At 38.8% G+C, this 17,913-nt stretch overlaps 1 protein-coding gene across 1 annotated transcript in view; it reads right to left on the bottom strand.

Moving 5' to 3' along the window:
- The window catches only part of AUTS2 (AUTS2, activator of transcription and developmental regulator), a 577,537-nt gene that overhangs the window by 405,676 nt on the left and 153,948 nt on the right, over positions 1-17,913 (bottom strand). The window lies entirely within an intron of this gene.

Genomic DNA, 17,913 nt, shown 5'->3' with positions numbered 1-17,913 from the left:
ACCCCCCCCCAAAAAAAAACAACAGACAAACAAAAACACACCAAAAAAACCCTTGAAATGGGTTTGATGGTTTACTTCGAGCTCTAGTTCCACCAAATCTGAAAAAAAAAAAAAAAACAAAACCAAACCACCTAGCAGAATACTCTGATTCCATCCATTCCCACTGGGTGTAATACTTTAAATACTCTGAGTAGAGCACTGCCCCTTCAGTCCTAATTAGGGATTAAAGGGCTCCTGTAATGAAAATAAATGTGTATTGCAATCACCATGAGATGGTTCTCAATCAAACACTGCCACAGAACGAAAACAGTGCATTGTTTCTGAGGTCAAATAACATTTTTTAAAGAGCCTGACTATGCAAAGCTTTACTTACATCCCTAATGCATCCCGCGTTGTCCTGTGGAAACCAACAAACCTGCCTGCAGCGTTGTGCAAGACTGATTTCTTATCCGCTTGCTATCTGTTGTTGTGGTTGTATTTTAAGCAACCCCTCATAGGCACATGACCCTCCAGAAGAATGCAAGGTAGGATAGCTGCTGAGAATGGAATCAGTGGCTGACCGATACCACAAAGTCATAATCCGTAACTGGTTAGGAAAAGAAACAGGCATGACCACATACAACTGCAATAATGAGAAAAATGTTCAGGTAATTGTAATTAACTGCCACCTCACTTCAGTCTGTTCACCGCAAAATAAAATGTCTTTCTGTCAGACGGGTTGACCAGTTTAAATTCATAATCACACAGGAATACCAACCAGTTTAAATAATACAGATTAACTAACGATGCACAAAAGTTACCAAGTTTGTGTATGGAAGTGCAGGTCTTCCAAGACTGTATAAATACTCAAAAAAACAAACAAAAAAAGCAAAAAAATCAGCATTTTCTTTTTACAGTAGAAAAATGTTTTAAATCAAAATAAATGCTTAATTCACATGGAAACATAAAATCCACCGTATTAGATTCAGCAGTATTATATCAGAAATGCAAAAGTTGTGTTTCAGTATTAATGCCAGCAAGGCTTGAATTTGCATGTAATTTACAATCACTTCCTTCAACAAATGTCTTCATTTAGTATTATTATGAGTTTGGCATGACAAGATTCTTACAAATCACTTTGTATCAGGAAGAACCAGTAAGAAACCCACCATTTATTTGGAAATACTGCAACAGACACGATTGGGTGAGAAGGTATAAACATGGTTTATGTTTAGGGGGTTGTACATTACTCAAGCGTACTAGTGTCACATGCAGATTAGGAAAATTATTGGTTCTGTTTGGATAGTGTTCACAATATGCTGCACCCAAATACATGGAAAATGTAGTTCCTCCTCTCAAGGAGATTACAGTCTAAATTGCTTCTCTTGTACAAGGCAAGTGACAAAGCCAGGCGAGCGTTGGACGGCACTAAAGGGAGGTCAGGTAGCAGCATATGAGCCAGCCAGCTTTGCAAACTGCAGTAAGCTTTCACAAGCCAGGCTGTCAAGAAAGGGACTAAGAGCTCTGATTTGCATGCAGTGATAGATTAAAATCAGACGGCCAAAGTAGTTACCATCCCCTACACTGTCTACTCCATTCCCCTGATGGCAGTTGTCATCCTGCCACAGCAGAGACAACTGAATGGCTCATGAAGCAGCTTCTGGAGTGCTCAAGTTTTCAGCTTGGAGTATTATGTCTCCAATTTGAGTTTAACTTAATATGCTTTAGAATTCATTCATTCATCTGCCTTGCAGAGGAGGTAATCTCCATCACAAGGGCAGGACAGACAGCTTGAGGGCCATAACCTCTTCAGCTGTTTTTTGCCTTTAATTTGACACAGCTTGCAAGTCAGGGACCTCAGGCAGGACCTAAGTCATATGGCTGGATTTCAACAAAGCACTTAGGACCAATGAAATCTGTGGAACAACCAGTGATTACAGTCAAGCAGGTGCCTAAAAGCTTAGCCGGATTGAGATCATTTAACCTAGACCAAGACGCTGGACTTATCTTTACAGCTCAGTCGACAAAATTCATCCATCAGATGAATAGAGTGTTGCCTGTACCAGTCTGTATATTAAATATTAACATTTACTTGAGTAATTTTAGATTCTTATATAGAAGTGCTATTCTGAATGAAAAGCTGTAACAACAAATATCGCAAAGATCAGACATTTCCACTAAACAGGCCGGGACTGTAAATGCAATATAAATCAGAAGAGAATGTAGGATTCTTCCAGCCTTTATCATCCACACTAAATTTGCAGACTGCAGATACTGAAACACTTCCTCATTTCGAAAGAAGTCCATGCAAGTACCACATGCTGTGAAATATTATCTTAAGGGAGTTGTTTTGATAAAAACAAATGGCCAATCCTAAAGATTAATGCTTCATATGATGTATTCAGGTTATTAATCCCACCTTCTTCTTTCCACTGGCCCCGGTAGTGAATGTTTTCTGGAAAACTGCATGGAGCCAGATGGTTAACTATTGGAAATCTATACTAAAAAGATTAATGTTACCCCATGACAGGGATCAGTCATTTGTAGAGATTTCCTAATACAAACGGTGACATTTGTTTATTCAGACTGGCTGGATGAGCCATACTCTGAGGAGAGCCTAATTAGTTCTCAAAGATTTTCAAAACATTGGGGCCCAGCTGCTGAGCTGCACTTCAACATCTGAAAGAAAATTACACACGTAAACAGACATACAAGTAACAAAGACATCCAGACAGACAGATATGAGTGACTGCTCTTCAAGCTGCCTTTGAGTTGTTAATGCTAACACAGTATGTGGAAAGACATCGGTACCCAGCGCGAGTTAAGTACTTACAAGTGGCCACTGGAAAGACTCCAGTGCCAGTCGCAGTGATTAAATATTACAGTCCTGGGTGCCATTTCTCTTTAGACAGAAGAGCTGTGTGTAGCTGTAGTCTGAACGCCTACCTACACCGATCAGTCTCAACACCAACCCACTCTAAGGCACAGTAACAAATTCCAACCATCTTCATATCGTGCTTTTATGTGTAAACTAAACATACTGCAAGGAAGATGAGTATGAAAGAAACAACTGCGTCTTACATTAAAGTTTCAAAGTGTGAACAGTACTTACTAAATTTCACAGTAGCCCTTTTTCCAGATGGATAAAAGAACCAATATGTCCAAGGCCACTGTAATTTCCAAACCACTTAGATTAAACCCCCCTGCATTCAGGGAAGCAGTGAAGCACATGCTTTAAAGTGAAGCACACACTTAAATCCCATTGACTTCAGTTATGCATGTGTGCTTACACGCTCTCCTGAATAAAATGGATGTAAGCATGTGTTTAAACTTGAACCTATGCTTTGTTGAGATGAGACTGTGAAGAGAGGAGAGTGAAATTTAAACCAATGTGAGAAACACTGCTTTTATCACTAAGCAACAACGCCTTTCCATCAGCAGAGAACATACCTAGGTGTTTGGGGGAAAAAAAAAATATCTACATACAAGTGCTTTTCTTTTCCTTCAAAAGGATTTAAGAGGTGAAAAAAGCAAAAGAAAAGACATTAAAATTGAACATTTTTATATAAACTATAGAAATGCTCAATTCGTCAATATGAAATACAGAATCTTGGCTGAGGCCAGAACAGATGTTAACTTTACAAAGAGCTGTTGCAGTTGAAGGTATTGCAGCCTCCCTGCTGGTTGTTCCTGCTCCTCCGTCAGAAGTTACTACATGAACAGTGCAGGGATCACGTGAGAGCACCTTCAGACACCACAGACAAAACCAACCACATTACCTTAAAAAAGCAAAATACTGGAGTTGTGGTTAATTCTATCCAGCGCTGCCTGGTGAAGAAGATGCAGGAGCACTCACAGTAGAGGTAGGAGACATCAGCTGGCGAGAGCAACTACGGCTGACTTGGACACGTCCGCAACATTCACATGCATGCGCCATACTTCATAGCAATATATCGTGATTTCTTTCAAAAACTAGCACCTGGCAAATAGGACCAATTGAAAAACTGGTGTCTCAAGGAGCATTAAAATTATTTGGATTGGTTTTGGGTGTAAAAAAAGGTCAGCTGTAATGGGCTAGGCTAAGGGAAGAAACAAATTTAAGAACACCTGAAAATATCAGTTTTGTTGTGTATTATCTCCAAGAGCAAAACAGGCAAAAAATAAACCACTGCCAACAACAAAAAATAAGTACTTTCCTATTAAGTTACACAGAAAAATATGATTTGTGAAGTATGTCGGTCCCTATACATCTAGTGACCACATTATTACTTGCTAAATAAGAGAGACCAGGTCACCAGCTGGAATAAGCTGGCACAGCCCTGGTGGAGCCAAGGGAACTAGAGTGGTCAACACAAAACCTGAAACTCTGGTACTACACTTCGACAGTTTTTCTTTTTAATTCTGTGCCTTTTCACATCCATAAACACACTGAATAACTACTATGGACAGCAACTGGCTCCTGATTTTTAAGACCACACAGTTATTCACACATATTTCTGTGTGATATCCTTTCCTCTCCAGTGTGTTTTTTTAATTTTCATCCCAAACTTCAAAGTTAACTTAAGTTATGAGGTTTTTCAGACAAGGACTGTTAATGTACATATATAGAAACTAATGAAAGGAACTCTCAGCCTCTTGCTGAGATCCTGCCGTAGTACCAAAATAGAAATCATTCTGGCTCTATATAGAAATTTAAACCAATATGCTTTGCACATCTTCCCAAAATCACCTCCCCTTTGATCCTGTATCAACTATGCCATATGTGTGATTCATGATGCAGAAAAATATTTTCTTCCAATATATATGCAAAATCTTCATGAAACAAAGTGTGATTAACTAAAGTTAAACCAAGTCACCTTAATTTGGAGAAGTATGAGCTTTAAAAATAGGTATTTAGTAAGAAACTGAATTTCTAAGTAGTATACCTCTTGGTGGTATAAATATCTGACATAGACTTAATCAAGAGCGCATCTTGGAAAAAATATTAAAGTAGCATACAATTTGATACCACTGCAAAAAAGCAATCAGAGCAGAGCATGGCAATAAATTAATAGAAAAAGTTATATATCCAAACCAGACTAAAAGTAATTTTGTAAGTCAGCAGTAAAAAGTTAAATAAACACTAATTTAATCTGTTCTAGATGCAGCAGTCAATAGATGAAATGCTTTACTGCTCTCTAACTGTATGAACAGAGTCAGCTGACACAAAAACTGAAAAAAATAAAGAAGGGAAAAACACATCCCTATTCAGGCCCTAAGCGTTGTGGAAAGCAGGAGCACAGATACACCGGAGAGAAACAGACCTCCTGGGTCAGGGAAGCTGTTTTTCAAGGGAAAACTGCAAAAGGGAGTTTCGATGCATTGACCTCTAGATAATAATTGTGACCTATTTTTACCATGCTGCCTTTCTATGCACTTTTAGGCAGCACAATCATCCTTTTATAGGGAACATGCATTTCACATTCCTCTGGGGTATGCACAGAAAGGAAATGATTAGTTCCTCCAAAGGGGTATCCTATATCAGAAGCAACAAATTTCCTGGCAATGTGGAATGAGGAAGAGAACGATGGAAGAAACAGAACAGGGTGTCAGTGGAATTTCTAGGGATTACCACTTCTCAAAAACCCCTGTTTCAATTGTTCGCATACATATTCATCATTAACATCAGGTGGAGGACTTGATTCATGAAGGTCCCTAGAGAGGACCTGGAGAAGTTTGAGGCAACAAGGCTACCAATAGCAAAAGAATTAATTTCACGTCTGAAATCATATACACAATTGAGCGAATGACAGCATGAGTATCACAGCTATCTCATATGCTGTCTGAAGCTTGCTTTAGCTTTCTAAACAAGGTGCAGCTAACTTACCTTCAGATAAACATCCTAGATGAAATTTTCAATAAATAATAAAGAGGACTTAGTTATTATCACTCCGGGCATTTATACTGCAGATAGGCAAGTAAAAGGACTTTATGACCGAGCCGAAAAATGAATGAAGAGCAAATTCATAGTAGGTTAATGAAAATCAGACAATGACAGCTAAGCAGAGGAAAGAAGAAGAAAACACTGGGAACTGAGCTGCAGAGTGAAAGCAAGGAGCAACAACTGACCATATAACCAACAAAATTAACAGTCTTAGGCTTTGATTCTGCAAGGTACCTAAGCACATGCCTGTTGTGTAACACATCTCACTCAGCTCCCTGTGTCTAAAGCCAGGCACAAACTTGATAAAACTGTTTCCAGGTCAACTCAACAACAGCGTTCTTCAAATACTTCCTTTAAATAAATGAATGTAGACATTTGGACACTGATGGTTTTCTTGTTAAACACAACAAAACCTCCACTGATTCAATCAGAATAAAGTCCTCTGAACCAATGAAGAACTCTATAAGAAAGAATATGGTGATCAGAGGGCTGCTAAGTGGTCTCTTGCTATGAATTCATAATGATGTTGTCCTTTGATTTACTGTTTCTATACTGCAGGTAATTTAAGTAAGCAATATGTACTTAGTAAACCCAAACCATAAAATAACCTGTAAACTACTGGGAAACACTGGGCAAACAAAAGATTCTAGGGATGAATGAGGAAAGCTATTAAGAAACAGAGTGGGAATCACAAGGAAGGCTGTTTCTTTTCCTTTCTCAGGGTCAAGGAGTGCTTCTACCACAGAAGAAAATACAGTGTCATGAGGTGTCATTGCACTAATACAACAGAGAGCCTTCAAGGAAGACACTCTGCTTTTGCTAGCGTTTGCAGGACTATTTTTTTTTTTTAACAACATTAAATTTGCATTAGCTTGGATGGGGAAAAAGGATGGCATATAAAGGGAGAGAGGGTTGAATTAATATTCATAAGCAACATACTGGAAGAATGTAGAAGGAGTGATTTGAGGGAGCTGGGAAAGGGAAAGGAAAGACAGCCATTAGTACTAGAGACCTCCTGCATAACATGCTCTGCTCTCAAACAAGAATTGCAATGTCTCTTCCCCATCCACACTAAATATCGCCCTGCTCTGAACAGCTTTTGGATTCCCCACTCCAGGGCACTCCAGGGAGGAAACTGTTTTGGCTGAAGTTCGGCAGGAGCAGGTGGCATTCACCAGCTGCAAGTAATTTTGCTCTTGTTGGCACCGCAGCGGTTCTTGGACTTCTCACAGTTTGTGTTCAGTGGGGAAGGGGGAATGGGGAGGGAGCAAACAAGTCCTCGGTGGTGTTTAACAGCATCCCAGGCTTCACGGCTGCCTCTTCCAAGCTGGCAACCCTAAGCACAGAGCAGAAGACATAATGCTTTCAGAAGGTGCCTGCATGGATGTGCCAGCATGGGGTTCAGGTTTGCTTGTGCTTCCGTTCTCTGCTGCACATCGCCTCTGACACAGCTGCCACTTCAAGGTGGAAACAATCCTGCAAGCCAGATGTTAATATTGCGGAGGAGGCAGGAAGAGAGAAGAGGAGCATGGCTTATCACCAGGTGTAAGCGATCTCTCTGCAGATGGACTCGCTAGCATCAGAGCCTTTCAGACAGCCCCAAAACACATTCCTTTTCCCAGCATCTGTGCTGCCAATTCTCCAACATCTATGTGTGCGTGTGCTTGGGTGTCTACAAAAACAGGTGGGGTTTTTTGCAGTTGGAAAATTTCTGGGGCTACTGCTGTGCAAAGGCACGGTAGTACAAACACTTCAATTATTACCTTTAGCGTCATATTTCATCAAAGAAAAGAAAGCGGAATCTGGATACCATAAGTGTGGCAATGCCATTAGACTGTTTGTCTGAACTTAGTTATTTCCATCTCCAGAAGTCATCTGAGAAATCAAAAGGTAAGCATGGGAGCAGGAGGAGGGAGAGGGGGCAGTTCTCCTCCCTTCTCCATTTCTCATCAGAGCAGAGGGAACTCAAAATTGCAAGAGCATCTCTTCTAGGAGAATTTTTTTTAAGTGTTTTGAAAATCTTAAATCCCTCTCTTTTCTTTCTACCTTTTCTTTAAACTGTGCACCGTGAAAACCCTTCCATCTGGCGTCAGTAATGATTCCTTGAAACTGCAACATATTCCTCTTGAATTCACTGATACACCCAACAGTCCAGCCCTTCGTTTGAAAGGTTTCTTTCATTTCCAAATGGCACAAGTCTCAACATGTGCTATACTGATGACACTCCACAGATGAACTTCACTCTCTGAACCAGCCTGGCACACACACTTGCACAGGGTTGAACAGTCGTTTTTTCCCCTCCAAGCTCATCTTTCATCACCATCTCTGACAGACACATCCTCCTTGATAAAGATTAACACTTTGATAATGAAGTTATCTCATGATCTTTTATTATAGCTGGTGTCTGTTCTGCCATTTAACAACCATCTCTTTTCACCTGCTAAGGGGGAGCAATTAGTCGATGCTGTTAAGAAGTTCTACCACAGTAATAGCTAGAAATCTATTTACCAATGTGCACAAATGCACAGGTAGGCACTGTCTCTGTGCTGAACAGCACTGTTATAGGTCACTGAATAAAATGAACAGCTAAACCACTCAAAATAAATACTCATTTAAATGACACTGTCTTCATTCACAAGCAAGTGATTTTCACAGATTTTTCCTACAAATTCTTTTACAGTGATGCTACACAATATGGCCAACTCTGCTGATATTATATGCCAACCTTGAATATGTACCAAAAGCAAACTCAGTAATGCAAAGAGATCTGCTGGAAAACCCTCTAGTGAACGGTTGCCATCTTGCAGCAAAGCTAGAGAGCAAGCTCCGCCGTAATGAAAACTGCACTGATCTGATTGCACAAGTCAAAGGACTCCTTGTCATGATGCAAGATGGCTTGAAACAATAGCATTTGCTAGAGTGAATGGTGGATGTGGCATCCACGTCTCTCTGTAGGAGGGAGAGTTCAGGACATCAAGTGAGATGAGATTTCAGGAGGTGAATAAGCTACTTCAGCTGAATGCACATTAACCCTCCGGTGTAGCAAAGAAGAAAACATTTGCCCTGGGTTTTTTTTTAAACAGATTTAACCATTGCTAAAGGAAAAGCTGTCAAAAAACCCTTCACTTCCTAACAGTCTGAGAACAACAATAACCTAATAATGTTTTTCTTATGGACAAAGTACCCCCAAATATTTATAATGAACCATTACAGCACACATTGCAACTTTACAAGCCTTCATCTAATTACTTCCACTGAAACAAACACACAAATCTTCCAGCGCCACGCTGCCACACACAGACTCTCTGAGCACCAAGCCTTCAGCAACCTTCCTCTGATGGACACTTTTTTTTTCAGGAAATGACACAGAGACATAGGTAAAAGGTGATTTAGATAGACTGCTGTGTCACAAATTGTCAGGATCTGATTTAAAGACCTTGCCTTTGTCAAGAAAGACAGTTGGGTGTCTGCTTTAAAGAAGTACTGGGAATATTTTCATCAAAGGTTTGAATTGAAAAACAGTGGGAGGTAAATATCTGAGATGTTGCCAAGAAAGACCGCTATATCCGTGCAATTACCATTAACAGGGGACAGCAGTGGTTCAATGAAGTAATTCAATCTGGTGTCCTACATTTTATCAGACAGCAATTTTGAGTTCTGACATAAAAGGCTGGGAAAGAGGATTGGACTCTTTTCTGTGAAATTCAGCCTTAATTCTTGCAATCAGGAGATGTGTTCTCTGCTTCAGGTACAATCCTACTATCCCTCCAAGTGACTCAAAAGAAGAATATACTAATATTCACCATAAATCTAATCATTCACATAGAACAAGTCATACTTTGGGCAAGTATTGGAACTGAGTGCCTGCAGTACTGAGGGAGTGTTTTTCCTATTTACCTATACCAGTATTTCCTTACTTGTAAGTTACTCAAGAAGAAAATGATCTATTGTTTGAAAGATTAAACAAAATGATGTAGCTTAAATTAGTAAATGTATTCTTCTGAAAGATGAGAAAGTGACGAGGGAAAGAGTATCTCTTCAGAAAATGGCAAAATGAAAAGTCTGTGGAAGGTCACATCAAAATAATACCATCACATGGCTTCTCCTCCTCATTAATCCATTCATACTGCATACTCCTGATGCCTTTGAGGCTTTTACACTATCTTTCTCCAGAGTAATCTTATCAGTTAGTCAAATGACAGTACTGGTGATTTCCAAGGTCACCAAGTTTGCACAGCAGCTCTGCATTTCATCTCTGCAAGACAGACCTGAATGGCACACGGCTCCTGTGCCTGGCAGCAGGACAAATGCTCACGCCGTTCTCAGCACAGCACTCATGTTCTGGTGTACCCAGCACAGCACCAACCCAACAATCACCAGTACAAACACTTTTTTTCAGGGCACTTACCAGATTTTATCCTTTTAAGTCCTTTCTACCATAATGCTTTTTGCCATAATCCCTTCTTTTTGCACAAGACTTTGCTATTCTGCGTTATGTAACGAGAATTTGTAGAAATCTTGCACGGTTTTCCATTTACTTTAAATGCACATAGGAGAAAATGATAATTTTATACTTTTCTGAGTAAAATCTCACCACAAACAATTAAGACCAGCAGACAAATTGCATCAGAAACAGTCCAGTGTTGCTCTTTCCTCTTGGGTTACAAAAAAATTCCACCAAGTTCAAAACTTCAGTAACAAGAGCAAACTGGCTCTTGTTTCATGCAGAGCATGGTCAACCACCTTTAAATATGATACAAACCCACACCTATCAATGAAGCACTCATGGACTGCATATCCCTCTACTTTTCATGAAATGATACAAAACCTCCTCTAGAGACCCAGCGCTATCTTTCCTCCAGAACAGTAAACATACAATAAATACATTCAATGCTATTGAGCATTCTCTTTTAATGATATGAAACTGAGACCCTTCAAAGATGAAGGCTTTGTATATGACAGCTTAACTGCTTGCAATCAAACTAATTTGCAGTACGATGACCCGAAATGAGTTTAAAAGCACCATAATGCATGTTTAGCAATCAGTGAAGCAATGCTTTATTATTCAGGTTCACGTTTGCAATTTGTGTCACATGTTATGGGAAAAAGGAAAAGGGGGAACACAAAAAAAATAATTCTTTTGCTCTGCAAGAGCTGATGAGAAAATCATGAGCTACATATAACATGGTGCATTAGAGTCCAAATTTAGACTGACAGCAAATAAGTCTTTCTGCCACTTACATAAATCTTATAATCTTCAGAAGAGGAAATTATAAAATTAAAGATTTGCTTCTAAGTGATCATGTCTTGATTTTTATAAATTGATTTTTGCTGGAAAAAAATTATTAAGAAAGTTCACCTGAAATAACATCAAAAACGTGTACTGTGCATGCCTCAAGGTTTTTAAGCTGTATATGAAGGTATCTACCAACCACTTGCAACACTCTTCTGCTGATAACAAAAGATTGAGACCCTTCCGGCAAATGAAGGAGACATTCATATCACCCCTTCAAATACATAAAGTTTCTTATTTCCTTACTTTCTTCCTGTTTTCCCTTCTTTCTTTAGGCCACTCCATTCATCACATTCTTTATCCCCACGGAAAAGATGGCTCCAGCGAGGTAAGTGGAGAACCATACATAGAAGGCAAAGGGACTAACAAACTCAAAGCATTTGGTGAAGAAACACAAGAGCGATAAATGTAAAACCGTGACAGAAAAAAACCCACAGGAACCACAGAAAGGGGCAAAACTGAGACAAAGATATTACACAGATAGCTCAGAACTGCTGAATTCTAACAACTAAAGCAGGAGTAGGCTTGGGCAAGAAGGAGGGGGATGGCCTCCCAAGCCAGCCAAGAAGCACACTCTAGCTCAGCACTGCTCAATCGTAAGTGATAACTCCTTGGGGACACTGTCTCCTGAATCACCAAATGTACCTGGGGTCTGTCCTAAAGAAATTAATCATCACACTGTTCAGGCAGAGGATGAAAATCTGTATTTCAGCAATGAGGGGGGCAAACATGAAAGACCTGAAATTCTGACATCTGATCTCAGTTCTGCTTAGTCAGGTAAGAAACTGCTGCTGTGTCCTGCTTTCCTTGTTTAAGATTTGGACCAATTCTATCAGGAACTGTAATGATTAGTATTGTAAATTCAAAGCATTTTATTCAAAAAACACCAGCATGCATTAGGGCAGAGTTCTACAAGGTATGAGGGAAACACCACTCAGAAGGGCTGCAAAAACTCAGAACTTCATCATCTCTGTTCAAAATGGTCTGAGACCTATCTTGACCAAATTCCAGCCCAGGTAATTTATTCTGGTTGCCTAAACATTCCTCACACATTGAGTTAAAAATATACTTTTTTCTTAACCTCTAGAAAAACACAGCGTTTTATTCTCCAAAACCACTTGTTTTGTTCCAGCTATTCTCATCATGATTAGCAGGATCCTAGAAATACACATATGCCTGCTTCTGCTGTTCTTGCTTAGATGGTCATATTGTTAGCAAACTCTTTAATGAGTCTCAGTTCTCCCTAGGAACAGCACTACAGTTTATAAATGCTAAAATTAATAGACCTGGGGTAGATTTTATTACACGTAATGCATTTAGTTGGCAATGATGATGCCTCCCTTACAGCAGCTGTTACAATAAACTGCCTTTTCAATGGCTCCTGGAAAACAAAAGACAACACCTAAAAGATTTCAGATAAAGAAACACCATGGTTTCCAGGTCTCACTGCTCCACACCAAATCTGCTCCACTGAGGTCTGCAAATACTAATAGGCAATTACAACCCACCAAGAGATTTCTACTGGGGATCTTGTCCACTTCTCTTCCATCTGAATTTACTATCAGAAGATTCATAACCTCTGTTGTCAGCTTCACTTCTGCAAAGAATGGGCATACGGAGATTTTAAAGTGGAGCTAAAATGGATTTCAGTATACCCTTCACAATAATAGTAGGTAAAACTAATTACAGTGAGAAAATTGGAGATCATTCATTACCCTACTAAGCAAATTAGGATTTGTTAACAATGATTTATAGTGCCAAACACAGGATAACAAGGATTGTCTTTTCAACTGTATTCACAGGGGACTTGACAGTTTATTAAGTGTGGTGCCATCCAAACAGCCACTGCCGCAGTGCTTTTGTAGACCTCACGGTATTTCATATGGATACACGCTTTCACATAAGCAAAATACATTTAAATGTTTGGCTTCTAAAATTAAGCACTAGAAATAACTAAGCAACTTAACCTACTTGCAAAAGCAACAACTCTTATTTACTGACATCACTGTGATGTGGAGTAAAGTCTTATATCCCCTCAACAATAGTAGCTGGTTGAATTCACTAAACCTCTCTCAGATGATACTTTTGATCTAATCTGCTTCTCTCCTGTGGAAACTACTGGGTCTTACTGGAGTCTCTTAACACACTCCCAGCTGAAGAGATTCAACAACATCATAACTCTGACTCCCTCAAAGAATAAAACACAGGCTACATAGGATCACTGGCACTGCATATAGAGCAGGCAATGAAGGAAAATCTACTTGTTTTAAGGGCTCTGTCTGAGAATATGAGCCCAGAGAATGTGCTGGTAAAATTAATTGCACATCTCTTCTGTAAGGTAACATCTCGGGTGAAAATCAGTCCTGTTGCATAGTGAAATTGCTGGCCTTATCTAGGCCAAATACTGGTTTTCCATCATCTCTATACTAATACCACTGGTGCTCCACTTATTCTCCTTGGGATGAGTTTTTAGAGCTCTGAGTAATGTAATGCAACATTGCACAACACAGTGTCCCAGTGGCATGCTGTAACTACGCAAACATCTGCTGAACTGAACCCACTGAGGGCCAAATTGGATAGCACAACTGATTAGCTAGAGCCTTTGGGAATAGGCTCACGATTTATGTTTGAGTCACCAGCCCATGTGCAAATCACATTTTTCATTTTTCTTCCTTTTTTTTAAGGTGGAGCAAGAGCATTGTTTAGAAAAGAAGTGTCACAAGAGTTTCCTTCTCCCTTCTCAATATTATTTCCATCACCAGCTTATTACTAAATTCTATCCAGCTCAAAAAAATTCTCAAACTCTCTGCTTTCTGGGGAAAAAAAAGCCTGCTAACCAAAAAGAAGCATTAAAAAACAAAAACAAAAACCCAAAACAAAAACAAACCACCAAGAAAACCAGAAAACCCTCAGAAGTTGCCGCAAAGACTTGAGAAGCAGACCAATGCAAAAAATGGAAACAAGTTGCCATAAAAAGAGAAAGCGCACAAACGCCAAAGAACCTGATGATCTTGGGAACTGGGTTTGTTGTTCAAAGATAAAATACTCAGTTGTTTAGGTTTTGATTTTTGTTCTGTGTTGCAAACCAATGAACCACCTGTATCCTTTAATGTGAATTTGGCTGGGTGTAGGATACACAAAAAAATAGCAAAAAGCATTCTCTGTACTCAGATAAAAGAAAAAGCTTTTAATATTATTCAAGCTTCAGTCAGATTCTAAAACATCTCACTCAATCTCCTGAAATCACAGACAGCTGGACGTTAAAAACCCCACACAATTCAAATTGAAATAACTTTTCTTTTAAAGATAAAAATGTGGGGGTTTTTCCTAAAATTCTAACTACTTTCCAATTATTTGATCTGACTTCTTGATGAGATGTAACCTACTTTATAATCTGTCTTTGATGAGAGACAATGACAATCTGCAATGAAGAAAAATATGGAAGATAACTGGGAGATCTTCCAGGAAGTATTTAGTTATGATAATTTTAGGGTGCACCAATATTAACAGCACTTCCAACCAAATCTTTTTTCACATGCACCTATCATAGAGTGGACTGATCCCATAGAAAACAGGAAAGTCAGGCCAGTACAAACAACTTCTAGGAGAATTAGAATTACTTTTACCACTGTCGCTTCTTTCCTGACTATTGATTTAATAATATTTTAAAAGGATAGGAAAGTGTCCACTCTGACAAGGAGTGCCAAGACGGGTGAAACTGATTCCAGCAACAATGAAAATGGCTTTTCAACAAAATCCATGGAACACACTATTACCTGTGAAAGAAGCAGAAGATAAGATGTTCCTAGCTGAAAAAAAAACTTGTAGAGGTACTTGGAACTCCTCAACAACTCACATCACTAACACTCACTCAGTGGTTACTGCACATGTCCTGCTTTGCTGAAGGCACGCAATTAAAAAGTCATCAAGGGCAGTTCTGATCATCCCATTAGGCTGAATCACTTGCTGGAGATTCCCAACCCTCTCCACTAACTTCACAGCCAAGGAGGGTTGTCAGAGCAGGCAGTATGAACACCCTCCCCAGAGCATGTGCATTTTTCCGTTAGCTACTGCTCTTCAAGAAGCAACAAGAATGTAAGAACTCAGCCTCCACCTTTACCACTCAGGAATTTACCTAGTTACAGCGTAAAACTAGGTAAGATTTCAGACTTCACCACTACTAACAGAGGTGCATAATGAATTACAAGGATGGAACTACCATGCAGATATAGAATAATGATGTTGTATTAATGGGAAGTCACAGGTTTATAAACGTTTCCTTAAACACACGGTGATCTCAGGAGGCTCTCTACAGAATAAAAGGACCCAAAAGTAATTTTGCTTCGCCCTATGATGCACAGCATCCACAAGCACTGCAGACACATGACCCTCCACTCATCACACCCAAGTGTCGGGCATAAGCAAGGTTGGTAAAGAAGATTCCATGTCCAACAAGTATTATCTCCATTACATACATGCTAGGCACTACGGCCTAAATGCAATAAGATTCCAATAATAATTGTATTTAAACAGCACATATAAGCCATTTAATCCATACCTCAGTGTTCATTAATTTCTGATTAAAACCTGCTTCCATCTGTGTTTCTGCTTTCTGTAGTAGAGGTCCTTGGACAGTGAATCTACCACTAGTCCATTTTAACTTACCTGGTTGCCTATGTTTCCATTGGTGCGCTACAGTACATAATATTTTGTAGTCCAAAGTACAACATATATTGATCAGTAATTTCCACAGGCAAAAGTTTATTACTAACTATTAAACTAAAAACTGCTTTTGTTTTATTTGAGACCAACGACCCTTGTTTCAGTGTTCTGGGTTAACACTAAACACAAAAACTGACAGTCTTTTCTAGTTTAAAGCTTTGGAAAAAAGCAGTCAATTCAAGTGCATATTCTTTTGCACTTTGATAATACACTAATTACATTTATCAGAAACACATGCTAATTTGATCATTCTGGAGCATTTTTCTCATTGTCTGGTACCGCAAATCACATCTGGGTTTTATTTGCCCCATGTAAGTTAATAAGAGTACGGACTTTTTAAAAACAATAAGCAAGATAATCCTAAAAACAATTTTCTGAAGTGAAAAGGGAGGAAAAAACCCTCCATGTTTCATCCAAGACTGTGTAAATGTAAAAATTACTTTAAGACAGAAACTGAAAGACATTTTCTATCTATTCTGCTATTAGTGAAGAAAAAAAAAAAAAAAGTTAAAGAAATATTATTACTATGACTATACATCAGAAACAGTGCAGTTAAATATATCATATTAATGGAACCTAACAAGGGATGTCTCCCCAACCTACACACATCCAAATTAGTACGATTTAAAGTGCCAATACATTGGCACTAGAAGATGTCAAGCTTCTTCTTGTTACTAAATCTCTCACTCAGGAGAACTGGAAACTTTCAAGCTTTTTGCTGGAGCATAGGGGATGTTGACACCTTCCAGATTTTCACTTTACTGGACCAACCCACAGACAGTATGGTGCAAGGGAACAGCAGATGGCTTTTCTTCTGTTACCTCTGCTTCCTAAAGATGAAGCTGAACATTGTTCTTAAACCATGCATATTCAGCTCTCACTATAAGGAGAACAAGGCTTATTTATATCTGTTAAAGCCTTCCATGCCATATTATATTTATCCCATTCCAGAGCACGTCTGTATATGTTCGTATGATTTGAATTTTAAGTGCCCAGACAAAGGAAAGCAATATGTTCTGAACTACGGAAAGAGATTCAAGTTTTAGTCTTAACGCAAAATAAACGTTAAGCCATTTGATATTAGTCTTCACTTCATCCCCTTGATCTTAAAACATACATATGACACAAAACAGGGGAAGTGATGAAAAAAAGAAACCCATTTTTTTCCTGTTTCACAACTTACCTTACACTGATTCCGGCTTTGGTGTAATTAGAAAAACTACCACAAAACGTTTTCAATTGATAACGCTCTTTTCAGACCTTACCACTGGGAGAAATACAAATATTCAGTTTGTGCAGAAGTCCAACGTAAATCCAGCAGGACACAGCATTTCTCCAGGTATCAAGGAATTTTTGTGCTTCCATTTTACACTTTATATGTGAGGTCACACATACGCGGTTTAATCCCATAATTTTCTTACAGGATCACAGAACTTTATGAAAAAAGACTAAATGTACTAATGGAAGAAAATTACCCTCTGGGAATCTGACAAGAGATCAACAAAGTTTTTCCATCATGTAATCAAATACTATATAGGGTTTTTTTTCCCCAGAGTTCGATGAAAAGATAGAAGCAGGCTTTGATTATACTTTTAACTATATAGAGCAATACTATAAGAAAAGTCTCGCTGCATTTTACCCACCTGTTTTTGGACATAACGTAATGCTCTATTTCCCCTAAAGATATTATAAAGGCAGGAAAAACATTCTTGGAGAATACAGCATACATTACGAGTGAAACAGGATATGACAGTTTAAATACAAATCTTGGAGGAAAATAAACAGTGCATTGGATCGACTGGAAAACATTTTTTACTCCCAAACTTATCTGTGAAAGTAAAAGGTATATTGATGAATGTGGGAATAAACAGATAGAAAGGTATGAATATAGACTGTTGAATCAATAAAGGGGCATGCAAATAAGTAACAAAAGAGGACTGATCAATTATCAAACCAGCTGGGGCCTGATCCTCTTCTCATGACATAAAATGTAAAT

Source organism: Athene cunicularia (assembly GCF_003259725.1).
Source record: "Athene cunicularia isolate RWA chromosome 19 unlocalized genomic scaffold, athCun1 chr19_part1, whole genome shotgun sequence".
Lineage (NCBI taxonomy): Eukaryota > Metazoa > Chordata > Aves > Strigiformes > Strigidae > Athene > Athene cunicularia.
The sequence above is the reverse complement of the archived record's forward strand: the minus strand, read 5'-3'. Positions and strand labels throughout refer to the sequence as shown.